The sequence below is a fragment of the Triticum aestivum genome, chromosome 7A (genome assembly GCF_018294505.1).
Source record: "Triticum aestivum cultivar Chinese Spring chromosome 7A, IWGSC CS RefSeq v2.1, whole genome shotgun sequence".
NCBI lineage: Eukaryota > Viridiplantae > Streptophyta > Magnoliopsida > Poales > Poaceae > Triticum > Triticum aestivum.
In genome coordinates this window covers 55,503,031-55,523,834 of record NC_057812.1, presented here as the reverse complement: position 1 = coordinate 55,523,834, position 20,804 = coordinate 55,503,031, and positions in this window count along the sequence as shown.

The following is a 20,804-nucleotide window of genomic DNA, read 5'->3' as shown; positions in this document are numbered from 1 at the left end:
GGTGGCTATGGCGAACGGCGGCGACGGTGGTGTTCGGCCGGGCGAGAGAGAGAGCGAGGGAGAGGAGGGGAGAGCCGGGGGAGAGTGAGAGAGAGCAGGGGAGAGGCGTGGCGTCGTCCAGGGGCATCGAGGCGAGGAGGGGAGGGCAGGCAGGCAGGGAGAGAGGTGGTGTGGCGCGGTGGCCGTGCGCGCGCGCCGGCCACACTCCCCTCCCTCTGTCGGGACGAAGACGACAGAGGAGGGAGGTGGGCTGGGCCGGCTGCTGGCTGGGCCGGCCAGCTGGCTGGGCCGGCCAGCTGGCTGGGCTGCACAGGGAGGAGCCCAGGTAAGCTTCTCCCTTTTAGTTTTTTTCTGTTTTCTAATTTTATTTAATATATCTGCAACTTTGTTGAATTAAATAAAATACCTAGGCAACTCCAAAAATCACCAAACTAGTCCTGGTCCATAGTTGGATTATTTCCAACATGAAACATTTTAGTTTGGAGATATTTGAGCATTTAAATATTTTATATTATTTTAAATGCCCAAATTCAAATATTTATGATTTAATTCAAAAACCCTAGGATGGCCTAGGAAAATGTGCACCACTTTTGGCAGAGGTTCTGAACCAAGGCAAAAATGATGGGCATTTTAGAAGGGCATTTCAGGTTCATTGAAAAATTATTTTAGTAACCCTAGTTGGTTTCAGAGGGGACTGGGGGTTCTGTCATCCCCATTTCAAGTTTCTGATGAAAGAGTAAACATGATGCAACACTCTAATGCATGACTAGCTAGGGTGTGACAACTCACCCCCACTCAAAAGAATCTCGTCCCGAGATTTGGGTTCCTCCGAGAAGAGGGCGGGATATTCAAGTCGAAGACGATCCTCCCTTTCCCAAGTTGCTTCATCCTCAGAATGGTGCGACCATTGAACCTTGAGAAACTTGATATTATGACGTCGCGTGGTACGTTCGGCTTGATCGGGGATACGAATGGGGTACTCTCGATATGTAAGATCATCTTGGAGATCAAGCGTTTCGTGGTCCACTTCACGGATAGGATCCGAGAAGCAACGCCTGAGTTGAGAAACGTGGAAGACATCGTGAACTCTGGAGAGGTGCGGAGGTAGTTCCAACTGGTAGGCAACTTCTCCTCGTTTGGCGAGGATGCGAAAGGGTCCAATGTAACGAGGAGCTAATTTGCCTTTGATACCGAAACGATGGGTTCCCTTCAGAGGGGTGACCCGAAGATAAGCCTTCTCGTCAACCTCGAAAGCCATAGCCTTATGTTTTCGGTCATATTGACTCTTTTGACGAGATTGGGCTGTTTTCAACTTTTCACGAACGATACGAACTTGTTCTTCTGCTTCCTGAATCATATCCGGGCCAAAGAATTGTCTTTCCCCGGTCTCTGACCAGTTAAGGGGTGTTCGACATCGTCGTCCATAGAGAACTTCAAAAGGGGCTTTACCCAAGCTAGATTGATAGCTGTTGTTGTAAGCGAATTCGGCAAATGGAAGGCACTTCTCCCAGTCCATTCCGAACGAGATAACAGAGGCTCGAAGCATGTCTTCTAGAATTTGGTTGACGCGTTCCACTTGACCACTTGACTGAGGGTGGAAAGCGGTGCTAAAGGAGAGACGAGTTCCCATAGCATTTTGGAAACTTTCCCAAAATCGAGAGGTGAAAAGACTTCCTCGATCCGAATTGATTTCCAAAGGAACACCATGGAGGGACACTATTCGGGAGATGTATAAGTCTGCCAGCTGGCTAGCGGTTATACTCTCACGAACAGGTAAGAAATGAGCTACTTTGGAAAGACGATCGACCACGACGAAAATAGCATTATTCCCTCTTTTGGTCCTGGGGAAACCGGTAATAAAATCCATACTAATTTTATCCCATTTCCATTCAGGAATAGCTAAGGGTTGAAGGGTGCCAGCAGGCCGTTGATGCTCTGCTTTTACACGACGACAGACGTCGCAATTAGCAATATACTGAGCGATTTCTCTCTTCATCCTAGTCCACCAGAACCTCTGGCGTAGGTCCTGATACATTTTTGTGCTACCGGGATGAATGGTGAGAGGAGATTCATGAGCTTCCTTAAGGATCAAACGCCTCAGGTTTCGCACTTTGGGAACCACTAGTCGATCCCCGAAGTATACGACTCCTTGATCATTAACGGAGAAACAATTCGCAATTCCTTTCTGAATGTTTCTCTTGATGCGGGAGATTCCCGGATCTACCTTCTGTGCTTTGATAATTTGATCCGTAAGGGTAGGTTTTGCCACCAAGGTGGAGAGAAAACCTTGAGGTACAATGTGAAGGTTAAGCTTCCGAAATTCCTCATGGAGAAGCGGTTGACTTTGTTGTAACATCAGGTTGTTACAATAAGATTTACGACTTAGCGCATCAGCCATGACGTTGGCTTTCCCTGGGGTGTAGGTTATTCCTAAGTCGAAGTCAGTGATCAATTCAACCCAACGTCTCTGCCTGAGATTTAAATCTGGTTGGGTGAAAATATACTTCAGACTTTGGTGATCAGTGAATATTTCGCAACGATTACCGAGGAGGTAATGTCGCCAGGTCTTAAGTGCATAGACTACGGCTGCAAGCTCTAGATCATGAGTAGGATAATTCTCCTCATGTGGGTGCAATTGCCGTGAAGCGTAAGCAATTACGTGTCGATCTTGCATGAGAATGCAACCTAGTCCTTATCGCGAGGCGTCGCAGTAGATAACAAAGTCCTTGGAGAAGTCTGGCGGTACCAGCACGGGAGCAGAAGTCAGGCGTCTTTTCAGTTCCTGAAAGCTGTGCTCACATTGTGGAGTCCATTCGAACTTCTTATCTTTCTTGAGGAGTTCGGTTAGAGGTTTGGCAACCTTGGAGAAGTTCTCGACAAAGCGACGACAATAGCTCGCTAAGCCTAGAAAACTCCGAACTTGCTTGACCGATTCGGGTGGAGTCCAGTTAAGGACGGCTTGAACTCGCTCAGGGTTAACAGCAATACCTTTACCAGATATTACATGACCCAGATAGGTCACTTCTGACAACCAGAATTCACATTTAGAGAATTTGGCATAAAGGCGATGCTCTCGAAGTTTCTTCAACACTAGCCTTAGATGTTCGGCATGTTCTTCCTCGTTCTTGGAGTAGATGAGTATATCATCGAGATAAACTATGACGAATTTATCCAAATACTCCATGAAGATTGAGTTCATTAACCGAGAAAAGGTGGCTGGAGCGTTGGTTAAACCGAAGGACATGACGGTGTACTCGTATTGGCCATAACGAGTAACAAAGGCCGTTTTAGGAATGTCCCCGTTTCTGATTTTGATTTGATGGTAGCCCAACCTCAAATCCATCTTGGAGAAGACTGAGGATCCAGCGAGCTGATCATACAGGTCGTTGATCCTGGGAAGCGGGTATTTGTTCTTGATTGTGACCAAGTTGACAGGTCGGTAATCTACAACCATCCGGTCCGTACCATCCTTCTTCTTGACGAATAGGACGGGGCAAGCCCACGGAGATGAGCTAGGGCGGATGAAACCCTTTTTCAAGGACTCATCGAGTTGTTTCTTAAGCTCGGCTAGTTCTAGAGATGCCATCTTGTAGGGTCTTCTAGCAATCGGAACGGTTCCTGGAATGAGGTCTATTACGAACTCAACATCCCTGTCAGGTGGAACACCTGGCAATTCCTCTGGGAAGACATCCGGGAAGTCACGGACTACCGGAACGTCCTCAAGGTCTGGCAAAGGGCTGGCGTTAAGAGAATATAATTGTCGCTTGGCTATTCGGGTCAAGACATGGACTATCTTCCCCGAAGGATGGGTGAGTTGAACAGTCCTAGAGAAGCAATCAATTTGGGCATGATGAGCTGACATCCAGTCCATACCCAGAATGATATTAATATCTGAAGATTTAAGGGCTATCAAAGACGCAAGGAAAACAAGTTTGTCGACTTGGATCTCATTTCCATAACTTACCCTAGAGGTCTGCCATCTAGACCCAGGGGTAGAGATTTCCATAGTGGATGGCATGTCACAGAATGCAACGTTATGCAAACGAGCATAATTTTCAGATATAAAGGAATGAGAGGCTCCTGTATCGAAAAGGACAGATGCCGGGTGGCAATTAACAAGAAGCGTACCGAGAACGACGTTGGGATCCTCTTGAGCTTCTTCGGCAGACACACAGTTGACATGGCCACGTGAAGCGGTGACCGGCTTGGCGTGGAATACTTTTCCTGTCGGCTTGCCACGGCCAACAGCTTTAGCAGATTGATTGGGGTTGGTCTGGGGGCATTCACGCATATAGTGACCAGATTCCCCACACTTGAAACAAGTCACGGAACTGGTACGTGGAGGAACATTATTGGTTGGACCCCCATAGGGCTTGGCTGGAGCAGACTGTTGAACGGGGCGAGGCGCCTGGAAAGATGGCCTCGGTGTGAACCTGGGTGGCAGGGCGGTGTTGGGTACCCACACGCGGCGCTTCTGAGGACCAGCACCGGACGAGGAACCCATGTCACGTCCATGCTTGCGTGTTGCGTCATAGTCAGTCTGACCAGTTTCAGCACTGATGGCTTTGTTGACAAGTTTCGAAAAAGATGTGCACTCATGCAGACGGAGGTCGCGGCGAAGCTCAGGACTAAGGCCCTTACGGAACCTTGCTTGCTTCTTGGCGTCAGTAGACACTTCCTCAGTTGCATATCGTGCGAGATTACCAAACTCCCTGCTATAGGCATCCACAGAAAGTCGGCCTTGGGTGAAACTGCAAAATTCTTCACGTTTACGGTCCATGAGACCCTCCGGAATGTGATGTTCACGGAAAGCCTCGCTGAACTCAGCCCAAGTAGTGACATGGCCCGCTGGGCGCATAGCTCCATAATTCTCCCACCATAGACTGGCGGGGCCTTCAAGATGATATGCAGCAAAGGTGACCTTGTCAACCTCAGCTACTAGCGCGGAACGCAGCTTGTGAGAGATACTGCGAAGCCAATCATCAGCGTCGAGAGGCTCGACGGAGTGCTGGAACGTGGGTGGATGCAATTTGATAAAATCACTGAGTGACACCACGTTAGCCCTCTGATGGTGTGCTGTATTCTGTTCAATACGCTCCAACAAACGGTTGGTCTCCCGCTTGTTTCTCTCAGCTTCCATCATAACCTCGGCTAGTGAAGGAGGATGAGGCAGATTTACATCCCTGGCTTCACTGCCTTCGGCCTGCTCTTGAGAAGCAGGATTTGCGCGCGTGTTGACCATCCTAGGTAACAAGACAATGATTTAGTCAGGATGATAAGATTCCGACATAGGATAAAATGTAAGGAATAACTCGAAATGCAAGATGATCATCCGTATGACATGGTAGATACAGAAACTGTTTCTTTATTCCATCGTCATACACACCATACAGGGTTTAGTACAAGACCAAACAAGTACTATTACGGTGAAAAGAGGATTACATCTCATCGGAGGCATTCCAAGCTCCTATACATTATTTTTCTACACCTCCGGAAGGAGTACAAACTAGGTCATATCCCACGAGTCACGCGGGACGATAGACGACACAGCTAGTGCGAACTAGTGATACTACCACTAACTCAGACCGATCCGTAGTAGTCCTCGTAAAAGTCACCTCCATAGCCTGGAAGTTCAACATGATCATCCGGAAACAGACGGTCTCGCGGAGCTTGTGGACCATAGGGGCTAGGATGAGGTCGTGGACCGACAAACGGTGGCCTGCGGGGACCGCGAGGTGGGGTGATGCCTCCTACATCATGCCAAACCATCACGTCCGGCAGAGCAGATCTCACAGGATAGAGATCGCGCATATCTGAACATCCAGCTTGCACCGCCGGTGCGAACCGAGTCAAAGTGGCCCAGTGGTCAGCACGGGTATTGAAAAGCTCTAACCTTAAGGCCCGATTTTCACGGTCCTTATCCTCGAGCATCTCAGCAGTGGTGCGAGTCCGTGAATCCTCCTGAGTGGGGTCAGCATAGATAGCCTGGAGATACCCTTGTGCTCCCGGAAGTGATCCTGGCATATACCGGAAGTCAGAGTCCCGAAATAAACCAGATCTGACTCGCATAATGGTCATCATAGAGTAGGCGGCGTCCTGCACAGCCATCTCAATAGTAACCCCGAGTCCATAGGAGCAGTGAAGAGGCTCGGTGGATCCAGGATAAGATGGAAATATCCTGACAGTGTAGAGATACTGGCTTTGATTAAAATCTCAGAATTGCTCTTCGACCGTGTACTCAGGATACCAGCGGTATCCAGCCTCAGTCATTACCCTGACCAACTTGGCAGTATGGCCGGGTACATCTAGGCATCGAGTCAGGCGAACCACTTGATTGAGGTCGCGAGTGGCCATCTGGAAGCACAATCATAATGCAAAGGCATTAGAATTTCTAGCAAAATTTCGGCAGCATAACAGCTGTAAATGCTCAAGAAGGATTTTGAGACATTTGACAAAGGATTTCATACACACTCAACATCATCATATCAAGATTCTGAATCCATGCTAACAACATAATGTGGTAGTAGAACTGAACTAGGCTTGTATCCATCAAACTTATAAGGTACTACTGATTAGTAACACGTGATCCTGATAGAGAGAATAGATCCTAATTCCTTAACCCCCGGTAGAAGAATGGACTGACTCAGATCAGAAAGTCATAAGGTATAAGGAGTAAAAAGAGCCTTACGTTCCAACCCACAAACAATTCCCCTACATATAACTAAAGAATTTCTAGACTCAACATCGACCAGTTTGGCTTGGAGAACCTACAGGCAGTCCGGCTCTGATGCCAACGCTGTCAGGACCCCGACTCGATGTCACATCGATCTAGCCGGTAACACCTCATATCACTTTGCGGCCTCACGCACGGTATCCCCACGGGTGTCGTCCTACCTTTGCCCGGGACCGTTTGCGCCTTTTGGCTCACGTATATGATAGTGTCGCTAGCATCCATATGATAAAGAGCCCGGGCTGACATGACTAGTCGTAAACCCAAAGTGGCACAGACTTACAGGGACAGGCATCCATGACCCAGCTTCGAACGTGTCGGTCATCAGCAAGTGGGTCCGGGCTGTAGCACTGGGCTAGCAGGACTCCGGTAAACCGGGCTGTAGCGGGCTAACAGGACTCCGGTACTCAAAGCGTGACATTTCCCCGAAGGGACAGACACAGGAACGAAGAAGGACACATGCCGGCCAGCCTAAGTGTTCCAGAGCAGTAGCAAGCTACCATGGCTCAGCGGTAACACTAGGAGACATTTCTCGGTAAGAGAGGCTACTAAAGATAAACAACTAGATAGTCAGATCCCACACATACCAAGCATTTCAATCATACACACAATATGCTCGATATGTGCAATTACAACGAAGCATCACAACATGACTCTACGACACAAGTACTTTATTTAGGGCTCAGAGAACCATACATAACATACACACAAAGGTACGGGTCTCACGACCCAACATACAAGTCATACAATCATACAAGCCAACAGCGGAAGTAACTTGTCTGAGTACAGACAACTAGTAAAATAAAAGAGGCTTGGAAAGCCTAGCTATACTACGTGGTCCTTCACAAGCTCAGGGTCACCACCTGGGTCTTTAGCCTACTCGTTGATGTCAACGTCTACATAGAACCCATCAGAAGGGGTTGCAGCGTCTTCTGTAAAAATGTAGATTATAGCAACATGAGTACAAAGGTACTCAGCAAGACTTACATCAGATCCTACATACATGCATAGTATCAAGAAGGGTTGGTGGAGTTATTGCAGCAAGCCAGCTTTGACTCTTGGCTAGGCTATTCTACGATACTCCAACTGAAATGGTTTTGCGCACACGAGTCCACTACTCACCACTTCAATACACCACCGAGGATCCACCTCCGTCTTCCTACGGAAGAGCCATCCTCGGCACTCACACTTATCTTGAGGCTTTTAGTAGTTTCCATTTACTTGTCTATGAACTGTATAGGCAACCAAGTAGTCCTTTACCGCGGACGCGGCTATTCGAATAGATCATGTTAACCCTGCAGGGGGTACTTCTTCATACACGCTCTCACCACTTACCGTCGTTTACACGACATGTACTCGGCAACCTTCAAGCGGAAGCCCAACATGGGTGTCGGCCACGACCTACCTAATCACCTAAGCCTCCAGTCCAGGTTTATCGCCTATTCAGGTTCCATCCGCAGGGAGTCCGGCCGAGGTTTCCCATACGGCCCCGAACGATGTGAACAGGGTTCCCGAGATACCTAACGGGTATTCGGTACACCCGGCCACGTACCTACCGCATCACAGCCCACCCCTACGGTCAGCGCTATCCACGGCCTCCAGTAGGCTACAAACACCAGAAACTACTTGCAACTCCTGGACGGAGAACTAGGGTGAATAAGAAGCCGAGAGGGTCCATTGGTTTCGGGCCCAATGCATGGTAGTAGCTGATTCTTAAATCACACATACAGATCTCAGTGCTTAAGGTCGGCTTCAATGAAACAACCCACCATGTACTCCTACATGGCCTCTCATCGATACCTTTACCAAATCGTGTTCACCACACCACTCTCATTACCAACATAATCATTCCACTCCAGCCCATCACCCCGATGAACCAGACCTGACACGACTCTAAGCATAGCAGGCATAGCAAGGTAGGAACAACACATACATATGGCTCAATCAACTCCTACACATGCTAGTGGGTTTCATCTAGTTACTGTGGCAATGACAGGTCATGCAGAGGAAATGGGTTCAACTACCATAGCACACAGCAGTTTGAATCGCGTTGTCTTAATGCAGTAAAAGAGAGCAGGAGCGAGAACATGGGATTGTATCGATATGATCAAATGGTTGGATGCTTGCCTGATGGTTCGATGCACGGATACGGTTCTTCGTTAGGGTAATCACGGTACTCCTCGGGGACAGATCCTGTCGCAAAGGACATCGATACACAAGCATCACCAAACAATGTGCAACAATATGATGCATGCATGAAACATGGCAATATGAGTGTGTTGGGCTAATGCAACTAAAACCAGAAGTGTTTGAACAAATTTGAATCAAGGATTCAAATTTCAATTTCAAATATGGCCTTTTAAAGTGCCTTTTCTTGTTCTGCTTAAAACATCAATTTAACTTGTTTGATCATGCATGAAAATAGTACAGATGGATAGATTGGATTTTTCTGATCATTTTTCATATATAATTTGTCCAATTTGGAGTTACAGAATAAAAGTTATGAATTTTTGAAGTTTAATTAATATTCTGGAATTTCCTGATTTAAATTAAATCCAGAAATATAATTATTGCGCCAGCATGACGTCAGCATGACGTCAGTGGTCAACTGTGGCTGGCTGAGGTCAAACCTGACGTGTGGGGCCCACACGTCAGTGACAGGGGGGGTTAAACAAGATTAAATTAATCCTAATTAGGGTTAGTGGCGCTGGGGCCCACTGTCAGTGTCAGGGGGGTTGACTAACAGTAGTTAGCGCTAACCTAACCACCTGGCCGACAGGGCCCACGCGTCAGTGACCATGGGGGGTCAAACCCCAGGTCGGACAAGTCAAACCCCACCGGCGACATGACGCCGGCGAGGTCCGAGACGGCGGCGAGAGTGCTTTTTGCCATTCCGGCAACCAAATGGACGGCGGAAGGCATCTACGTGTTGCTGAGGTTGAGCCGCGACTATTGGTGGTGGTGGTTGGGCTCGGGGTGGCTGGAGTTGACGGCGGCGAGCTCGGCTGCGGCGGCCGGAGTTCGGGTGCGGTCGGGATCAGTGTTGCAGGGGGTTTGGGGAGGCGTTGGTGCGTGCTGCGTGCTCCTGGTGAGGTGGGGAGCACGATGGTGTGCTCGGTTGGGCGCTACGGCGACCGTGGCCACGACGGCGACATCGCCGGCGGCGTGGAGCTCTCGGCCAAGGTGGGGCTAGGGCCTAGAGGTCGGGAGAGACCAGGGAAGAAGGGGGAAACGATCCGAGGGCTCACCGCGGAGCTGCAGGGATGGTTAGCGGGCTCGGGGACGCGCTGGTGACGGTGAATTCGACGGCGACGACGGTCGGAGCCCGAAGAGGGGAACGGCGACGTGGCGGCGATGCAGGGCTTCCGGAGAGCTGTGGAGCGGTGGGGAGGAAGAGGGAGTCGAGGCGGAGCTCCTGAGCTAGTCGGGGGAGCGAGGGGTGGTCGGAGACGGTGGCTATGGCGAACGGCGGCGACGGTGGTGTTCGGCCGTGAGAGAGAGAGAGAGAAGCACGGGAGAGAGAGAGGGATAAGGCCAGGGGATCGGGGCGGCACCGAGAAGAAACGCCGCGGCGTCGCGCTGGCGAGGGAGGCAGGCAGACGGGCTGGTGGCGTGGCGCTCCGGCCGTGCGCGCGCGCCGGCCACACGCCTGGCCGACTGGCGCCAGGAGGACGACGGCGGTGGTGGGCTGGGCTGGCTTGCTGGGCCGGCCAGCTGGCTGGGCCGCACAGGTAAGTTTTTCCCTTTTTTTCTGTTTCTGTTTTTATTTAATATATCTGCAACTTTGTTGAATTAAATAAAATACCTAGGCAACTCCAAAAATCACCAAACTATTCCTGGCCCATAGTTGGATTATTTCCAACATGAAACATTTTAGTTTGGAGATATTTGAGCATTTAAATATTTTATATTATTTTAAATGCCCAAATTCAAATATTTATGATTTAAATCAAAAACCCTAGGATGGCCTAGGAAAATGTGCACCACTTTTGGCAGAGGTTCTGAACCAAGGCAAAAATGATGGGCATTTTAGAAGGGCATTTCAGGTTCATTGAAAAATTATTTTAGTAACCCTAGTTGGTTTCAGAGGGGACTGGGGGTTCTGTCATCCCCATTTCAAGTTTCTGATGAAAGAGTAAACATGATGCAACACTCTAATGCATGACTAGCTAGGGTGTGACAATATTCAGATTGCTTTATCATATTCTTGCTCGTTCTTCGATTGCTTGCAGGAATAGACCTTCGTGGTCAGGTTGATTGTGCTCCAGCGTGGTCAATAACCTCTCGGAGTTGGTTTAGCGATTGCTAAGGCGCAACGTCGTGCACGTTTGTAGTCGGATCATCAAAGTCATCTTCACCAAATCGATAGTTATCATCTCATCGAAAGATCGGGACCCTCGCCTCTATCAACTGATCGTGGGCAGGTAATGAGTGCGTGAAAGGAATCATCACGGGTAGCTCCGCAGAGCCGACAATCCTCAAAAATAGCGATGTGACGGCTCTTTTTATAGGCCCCAGTCGGCAGTGCGCCCACCACTACCTTCCAGGCAAAAGAACACATTTTCGGGGGAACCTTCGCCCGCCAAATAAGATTCCAATTGGAGTGCTCGCCATCGGGTTTTGATCTGCATGCACTAGGTACATGTGCATGTACATGATCCTGCAAGGCCAGTTGGTATGCACTCTTCACTGAAAAAAGGCCGAACCTTCCTCGGAACCAAGCCATGAAATCTGAACCCTGGCTAGGGCTCGTCCGAATGCTACTGATCACCTGTACATACGCTGGCCAGAAGAAGCGGTTTAGTAATTCCATGTTCCATACACCACTAAGGCTTAAAAAATCGGCCACTCTATTTAGTCTGCACCTTCCTTTCGGTGTGATAGGCCTAAGGGAAGGACCACTCGTAACCCACGGATCCCTCCTTGTTCTGATCGTTGTTCCATTGCCTACACGCCAAATCATGCCCTTCTTCACTAGCTCCAATCCATGTTCAATGCCATGCCACACAGCTGATGCATTCCCAGATAACACGGTGTCCATCAGGTTCCCCGTAGGATAATATTTAGCACTAAGCAATCTGGCCACCAAACTATCTGGGTGCACGATTAGTCGACAAGCTTGTTTAGCAAGTAGTGCTTGGTTAAACGCATGCATGTCTCTGAACCCCATGCCACCCATAGATTTTGGTAGGATCATCTTGTCCCAAGCTAGCGAGGCCATCTCTCTTTTTCCATCTTCTACTCCCCACTAATATTGTCTAATGAGTTTAGACAATTCTGAAAGGATCGAGAAGAGGTGTCTAGAGGGGGGGGGGGGGTGATTAGACGCTAAGTGCCAAAAGTTGCAGTTTTTAATTTCTTTATGTTGAAGTGGAGTTTAGGCACTAGTTTAACAAACACAATACATATCAAGTTAGCATGCAAAGAGTATATGAGCAGCTGAAAGCAAAGCATGCAACTTGCAAGAATATAAAGGGAAGGGTTTGGAGAATTCAAATGCAATTGGAGACACAGATGTTTTTGTCGTGGTTCCGATGGGTGGTGCTATCGTACATCCACGTTGATGGAGACTTCAACCCATGGAGGGTAACGGTTGCGCGAGTCCACGGAGGGCTCCACCCACGAAGGGTCCACAAAGAATCAACCTTGTCTATCCCATCATGGCCATCGCCCACGAAGGACTTGCCTCACTAGCGGTAGATCTTCACGAAGTAGGCGATCTACTTGCCCTTACAAACTCCTTGGTTCAACTCCACAATCTTTGTCGGAGGCTTCCAAGTGACACCTAGCCAATCTAGGAGACACCACTCTCCAAGAAGTAACAAATGGTGTGTTGATGATGAACTCATTGCTCTTGTGCTTCAAGTGATAGTCTCCCCAACACTCAACTCTCTCTCACGGGATATGGATTTGGTGGAAAGAAGATTTATGTGTAAAGCAACTTGGGGAAGGCTAGAGATCAAGAATCATATGGTAGGAATGGAATATCTTGGCCTCAACACATGAGTAGGTGGTTCTCTCTCAGAAAATGTGTATTGGAAGTGTAGGTTAGTTCTGATGGCTCTCTCCATGAATGAAGAGTGGGTGGAGGGGTATATATAGCCTCCACACAAAAACTAACCGTTACACACAATTTACCAATCTCGGTGAGACCGAAGTGAAAAACTCGGTCAGACCGATTTAGCAAACCTAGTGACCGTTAGGTTTTGCGGTGGGACCGACTAGATCAACTCAGTGGAACCGATGTGCTAGGGTTAGGGTAAAACCAAAACTCGGTTTGACCGATTACTCAGACTCGGTGGGACCGATTTGGGTAATAAGCGAAACAGAGAGTTAGCCAAGCAAACTCGGTGGGGCCGATTGCATATCTCGGTGGGACCAAAAATATTGCAACAGGTAACAGAGAGTTTGCAAGCCCATCTCGGTGAGACCGAGATCCCATCGGTGAGATCGAACTGATTAGGGTTTCTGGCAGTGGCTATTTCAACTGAACTTGGTGGCTCCGGATAGAAAGAATCGGTGGGGCCGAGTTTGACTTTTGTTTTAGGACATATTTGGAAGTGAGAAAGTGGTTGAGGGCTTTGGAGCATATCACTAAGCACTTTGAGCAAACAAGCCATTAAGCTACACCTCATCCCTTCTTAATAGTATTGGCTTTCCTATAGAATCAATGTGATCTTGGATCACTAAGATATAAAGTGTAGAGTCTTGAGCTTGGAACTTGGGCCAATCCTTTGTCCTTAGCATTTTGAAGGGGTTCCACATCCTCTAGTCCATGCCACTTGATTGTTGAACTCATCTGAAACATACTAGGTAAAAGTGTTAGTCCAACAAGAGATATGTTGTCATTAATTACCAAAATCACCTAGGGAACACTTGTGCTTTCAATCTCCCCCTTTTTGGTAATTGATGGCAACATACATCAAAGCTTTAGATAAAGATATATAGAATAGCAAGTAAAGCTTTGGAAAGACGTGTAACAAGCATAGGCTCCCCCTACATGTATGCAATCATGTGAATATGGTATATAGAAGCATGTGAGAGCATAACCATGACAGAGTAGCAATGTGTTTCATGTATCTTGGCTATATGCATCAGAGTAAGTGATGAAAACATGAGAAATGTACCTTCATGCCCATGAGTCCTTCTTGCAAACAGTATGTACATCAGCAAGAATTTCTCATACACATGGCCATGATGCATATACTTACCTTGTGGTCTTGAGTTGGCTAGGATGTGATGAACCTGCGTAAACAAGGTTAGATAACACATATGCACCTACTAGCTAGAGCAAACAAAAGAAACCACAAGAGTACCAAGACTGGGATGGCATGTAGAGTGAGTACAGAGTACCATGATATGTATTGACATGTCCCCAAAGAGAAGGATATGCAATGAATTTAAGAATTTTCTTTCCCTTGGATATCTTGCTCCCCCTGAATCTAGCATGGGATACTGGGAGAAGATAGGGAACAGAAAAACAGAGCTCAAAGAAACAAATGAACAGAGCTAATGCAAATAAGCACATATGAACATGTCTTTCCCCCAAGAAGACATGTTGTATCTCTCCTCTTGAACATCAAGCATCTGGGATCCTTGAAGATTACTCTTTCCTGGAGTATTCCCTCCCCTAGAGATCTCTCCCCTAGAGATATGATTAAGCTTTGATGTGATCTCTCTCTCTCCCCCTTTGACATCAATTTCCAAGAAGGGTCTTCTGGAATTTGTTGTGAATGGGTTCGGTCCTTGAATCACAGTACAAAGCATTAAGGTAAATGTGATGCTTGCAGAGGACAAGATTCATTGAGTGGAGCTGGATCAAGAATAAAGCAGGAATAAATGGCAAAATGTTTTTCCTATAGTGAAATCGGTGTCACCGAGTTGTATGCTTCGGTTGCTCCGAAAATCTTCGGTTAGACCGGAAACATGAAACCGGTGGAACCGAGTTCATCACAGAAAAACACTTGTCACCTCAGCTCACTAGAAAAATAAGATCTCACAAAGATTTGCAATGAATTGGATGCAGAAAAATGCAGAACAAAGAACAAAGAAAAGAAACTAAAAGGTCTAGATGAAGTTTGAAAGGGGAAACAAATATGCATGAGACAAGTGCAAGAACACAGAAAATAACACAAGAGAACTTCATCTAGAGTTGGGCGGTGACAAAGTCACCTATGTTAGAGTACATTGACTTAGGAGTCAAGTGAGATCACTTGATCATAGGTCGTACTCATTGTTTAAGATCAAAATGGGGTTACCATTTTTCGTTTAAGTATCTTGATGTATTCACATCTTGTCGAGTTGCTTTGACTCATGACTTGGAGTAAAGCTACTCTAAGATGGAATAACATACCTTGGGTGGCGGTGTTGATCTTGATCATGTAGTTGAACTTGTGTGGGTTGCTCAAGGTTGATGTAGCCCATCAAGAGTTGGGAGCACCCTTTGGATTTTGAGTTCATCTACCTACATGGGTTATTTTTCTCAAGGAAGAGCACTCGTGTATCCAACATGACAATCATGAAACTCAACATAGAATTTGTCAAAGGATATGTTTGAAAGGTTTCGTGCTTCCTTGTCATCAATCACCATTGTGTAGAGACTTGATGATGTAGAGATTGCTCAAGATGTGAGTGAATTGCAATCTCATAGAATTAGATTCATCCAAGTACCTACAAGGGTTAGATAACATGCAAGATGCAAATTCTCAAGACATAAGATAATCATCATAGGAGAGATATCAAGAGATTAGTCGTAAGCTCAAGTCTTACATGTATCCAATGGAGTTCCTACTCCAAGTTTGAAGCGTCAATGATGTTCAATTCACCTCTTAACCTGAAAAACACTTTCTCATCAAGTGGTTTGGTGCATATATCCGCTAATTGCTTATCGGTGCGAACATGCTTAAGGTTTATGTCACCCTTAGCAACATGATCTCGAATAAAATGATGACGAACTTCGATATGCTTAGTTCGAGAGTGTTGCACGGGATTGTGAGCAATCTTGATAGCACTTTCATTGTCACAAAGTAATGGAACATGTTTCACATATATCCCATAATCTTTAAGAGTTTGGGTCATCCAAAGTAATTGAGCACAACATGAACCAGCGGCAATATATTCCGCTTCAGCGGTGGATAAGGATACCGAGTTTTGTTTCTTGGAAGACCAAGACACAAGAGATCTACCAAGGAATTGACAAGGACCCGAAGTGGACTTTCTATCAACCTTGTCACCGGCATAGTCCGAGTCGGAGTAGCCAACAAGATCAAAGGAAGCTCTCTTTGGATACCAAATGCCAAAATTTGGTGTATGTATTAAGTATCTCACTATCCTTTTCACGGCCTTAAGATGACATTCCTTAGGAGCAGCTTGATATCGTGCACACATGCACACACTCAACATGATATTGGGACGTGAAGCAAATAGATATAATAATGAACCAATCATAGAGCGATAAACTTTTTGATCAACCGGTTCACCATCTTTGGTCAAATCAAGATGTCCACTAGTAGGCATGGGTGTAGTCATACCTTTGCATTCTTGCATATTGAACTTCTTGAATAAGTCCTTGGTTTATTTCGTTTGAGAGACAAAGGTGCCTTCCTTAGTTTGCTTGATTTGCAAACCAAGAAAGAATTTGAGTTCACTCATCATAGACATCTCAAACTTCTCCGACATTAGCTTCCCAAACTTTTCACTAAAATGAGGGTTAGTTGATCCAAATATAATATCATCAACATAAATTTGGCATACAAATAGTTATCCATTAACACTTTTAGTAAAAAGAGTAGAATCTATTTTTCCAATCTCAAAGCCTTTTTCAATAAGGAACTTGGTCAAGCATTTATACCATGCTCTAGGAGCTTGTTTAAGACCATAAAGGGCTTTGTGAAGTTTGTAAACATGATTAGGTTTCTTAGGGTTGACAAAGCCGGGAGGTTGCTTAACATAAACTTCCTCTTCAATTTCACCATTTAGAAAAGCACTTTTAATGTCCATTTGGTACAAGGTGATATTATGGTGATTAGCATAGGCAAGTAAGATGCGAATGGACTCAAGTCTAGCAACGGGAGCATATGTCTCACCATAGTCCATACCTTCGACTTGTGTCTAGCCTTGGGCGACGAGACGCGCTTTGTTGCGAACCACTTGTCCATCTTCATCTTGCTTGTTGCGAAACACCCATTTGGCACCGATGATGTTGTGTTTGTTGTTGGGCTTTTCAACCAATGTCCACACTTGATTTCTCTTAAAGTTGTGTAGCTCTTCATGCATAGCGTTTATCCAATCCGGATCTTCCAATGCTTCTTCAACCTTCATAGGTTCAATACAAGAGATGCATGAATAGTGTTCACAAAAGTTAGCTAAACGAGTTTTTGAGCGAGTGATTCTCCCGGTTTGGATATCATTGTAGATTTGCTCCACGGGATGATCTTTAGCAATTCTTGCTCGAACTCGTGAAAGCTTTTGCTTGGGTCTTTGTTGAGCATCTTCTTCATCTTGTTCTTCTTCTTGGCCTTCTTCATTGTTGGCGTTGTCGTTCTCTTGTCGTGGTGGATAAGGAGGTTGTTGACGTTCGTCCTGGTGCACTTCCTAGTTTTCTTCTTCTTGGTGTGTCCCACTCGTGGATGCTTCCGTATCAACTCTTGGTTCACCTTGTCGTGAGGTAGAAGCTTCCACTTGGACGGACGAGGTACTCTCCTTCACCTCCATTGGACGAATCTTGCCGATTGACAAGTCTTGGATTGCTTCCGAGGGAACTTTGTCTCCTACATCAATTGGCAATTGCTCTACTTGTGAGCCGTTAGATTCATCAAACTTCACATCTACCGTTTCTTCAACCTTTCGGGTGAAATTGTTGTAGACACGGTATGTGTGAGAGTTTGAGCCATAACCAAGTAGGAAACCTTCATGAGACTTCGGAGCAAATTTAGAACGACGATGCTTATCAAGAATGTAGCACTTTGAGCCGAATACTCGAAAGTATCCAACTTGGGGTTTGTTACCGGTGAGGAGCTCGTATGCCGTCTTGCCGAGTAGTTTGTGAAGATACAAACGATTTGTTGCATGACAAGCTGTCTCAACTGCTTCCACCCAAAAGTGTTTTGGTGTCTTGTACTCATCAAGCATCGTTCTCGCCATCTCGATAAGAGTCCGGTTCTTCCTCTCAACTACTCCATTTTGTTGAGGTGTGTACGTAGCCGAGAACTCATATGAGATCCCTTCTTCGTCAAGAAAGGTGTCTACATTTGCGTTCTTAAACTCCATTTCATTGTCGCTCCGAACCTTCTTGATCTTCACGTCGAATTGATTTTGGGCCTTCCTAGCAAAGTTTTTGAAGATCTTTTGGACCTGCGATTTGTCATCAAGAAAGAACACCCACGTAAATCTTGAAAAATCATCAACTATGACCAGACCAAATGAGTTACCACCGAGACTCTTGTAGGCATTTGGACCAAAGAGATCCATGTGAAGTAGCTCGAGTGGTCTTCTTGTGGTCATGATGTTCTTAGTGCGATGACTTCCTCCAACTTGTTTCCCTGCTTGACAAGCACTACAAAGTTTATCCTTGTCAAATATGACATCGTTAACGCCAAGGATATGATTTCCTTTAATGAGTTTGTCAAGGTTTCGCATGCCCACATGGCCTAGCCTTCTATGCCACAACCAGCCTTTAGAAGATTTAGCAATTAAGCAAGTTTTAGGTTGAGCCTTTTTAGTGAAATCAACAATGTAAAGATCTCCTCTACGTATACCAGTAAAGACCATTTTATGATTATCTCTACGAAACACTTGGCAGTCTACTTCAGTAAATAGGACATTGAAACCGAAATCAGCAAGTCTAGATACTGAAAGTAAGTTGTAGACAAGAGATTCAACAAGCATGACATTTTGTATGGAGCTATCATGTGAGATGTCCACCTTGCCAAGGCCAACCACCTTACCCTTTGAATTATCACCAAAAGTGACATACTTTCGAGGGCCGTCATTTTCAGCAAGCTCAGAGAACATGTCTTTATCTTCGGTCATATGATCAGTACATCCACTATCAAGGACCCCTTCATTTCCTCCAACCATGTAGCCGCGAAGATTTGCCATAAGACCAAAGTGTCTCATCGCATCATCGAGATCATAGTCACTATCATCATCATCCTCATCCGAGTATTCATGTTCAACATCATCTTGTGATTGATCAATTCCTAGAGAGGGCAATTCATTAGATAAATGATCATTTCTATAGTTATCCTTATGCATTCTAATAGCTCTAGAAATGATATTGCTAATGATTCCAACATCTCCTTTGGCACTCGTAAGATTAGTAAGCTCAATTAAGCAGTCGCCAAATTTGGGATCATTGGAACTCATCTTAATCAAGGCAATAGACTTATGGAGGATTTCATCTAGATCTTTCAAGGAATAATTAGGAAAGAGTTCCTCAAGAAATTTCCATATGGTGTAGGCACACTTAAGAGTAGGCAGACATCCAATCAAGTTTCTAGACAAGCCTCTAGTGGTAAGATTAACAATTCGAAGATTGCGAATCATGTCAATTGACTCATCAAGGGTAGGATGCATGGGATCAACATGAGGTGCACAAGGGCTAGCAATATACTTGTTCAAGTGATATTCATTGAAAATCTCAAGCATTTCATTTTTCCACTCATGAAAATATTCTCCATCAAGAATAGGCACTCTATGCCTAAGACTCCCCAAAGTAGACTCATCCATCTTCCTCCAATGGTTTTTAAACCAAGGCAATGGAGACCAAAGCTCTGATACCAATTGAAAGGATCGAGAAGAGGTGTCTAGAGGGGGGTGATTAGGCGCTAAGTGCCAAAAGTTACATTTTTTAATTTCTTTATGTTGAAGTGGAGTTTAGGCACTAGTTTAATAAACACAATACATATCAAGCAAGCATGCAAAGAGTATATGAGCAGCGGAATGTAAAGCATGCAACTTGCAAGAATATAAAGGGAAGGGTTTGGAGAATTCAAACGCAATTGGAGACACGGATGTTTTTGTCGTGGTTTCGATAGGTGGTGCTATCGTACATCCACGTTGATGGAGACTTCAACCCACGGAGGGTAACGGTTGCGCGAGTCCACGGAGGGCTCCACCCACGAAGGGTCCATGAAGAAGCAACCTTTTCTATCCCATCATGGCCATCGCCCACGAAGGACTTGCCTGACTAGCGGTAGATCTTCACGAAGTAGGCGATCTCCTTGCCCTTACAAACTCCTTGGTTCAACTCCACAATCTTTGTCGGAGGCTCCCAAGTGACACCTAGCCAATCTAGGAGACACCACTCTCCAAGAAGTAACAAATGGTGTTTTGATGATGAACTCCTTGCTCTTGTGCTTCAAATGATAGTCTCCCCAACACTCAACTCTCTCTCATGGGATATGGATTTGGTGGAAAGAAGATTTGAGTGGAAAGCAACTTGAGGAAGGCTAGAGATCAAGATCCATATGGTAGGAATGGAATATCTTGGCCTCAACAAATGAGTAGGTGGTTCTCTCTCAGAAAATGTGTATTGGAAGTGTAGGTAAGTTCTGATGGCTCTCTTCACGAATGAAGAGTGGGTGGAGGGGTATATATAGCCTCCACACAAAAACTAACCGTTACACACAATTTACCAATCTCGGTGAGACCGAAGTGAAAAACTCGGTCGGACCGATTTAGCAAACCTAGTGACCGTTAGGGTTTTCTATGGGACCGACTAGATCAACTCGATGGAACCGATGTGCTGGGTTTAGGGTAAAACCAAAACTCGGTTTGACCGATTACTCAGACTCGGTGGGACTGATTTGGGTAGTAAGCGAAACAGAGAGTTGGCCAAGCAAACTCGGTGGGGCCGATTGCATATCTCGGTGGGACCGGAAATATTGCAACAGGTAACAGAGAGTTTGCAAGCCCATCTCGGTGAGACCGAGATCCCATCGGTGAGACCGAACTGATTAGGGTTTCTGGCAGTGGCTATTTCAACTGAACTTGGTGGCTCCGGATAGAAAGAATCGGTGGGGCCAAGTTTGACTTTTGGTTTAGGACATATTTGGAAGTGAGAAAGTGGTTG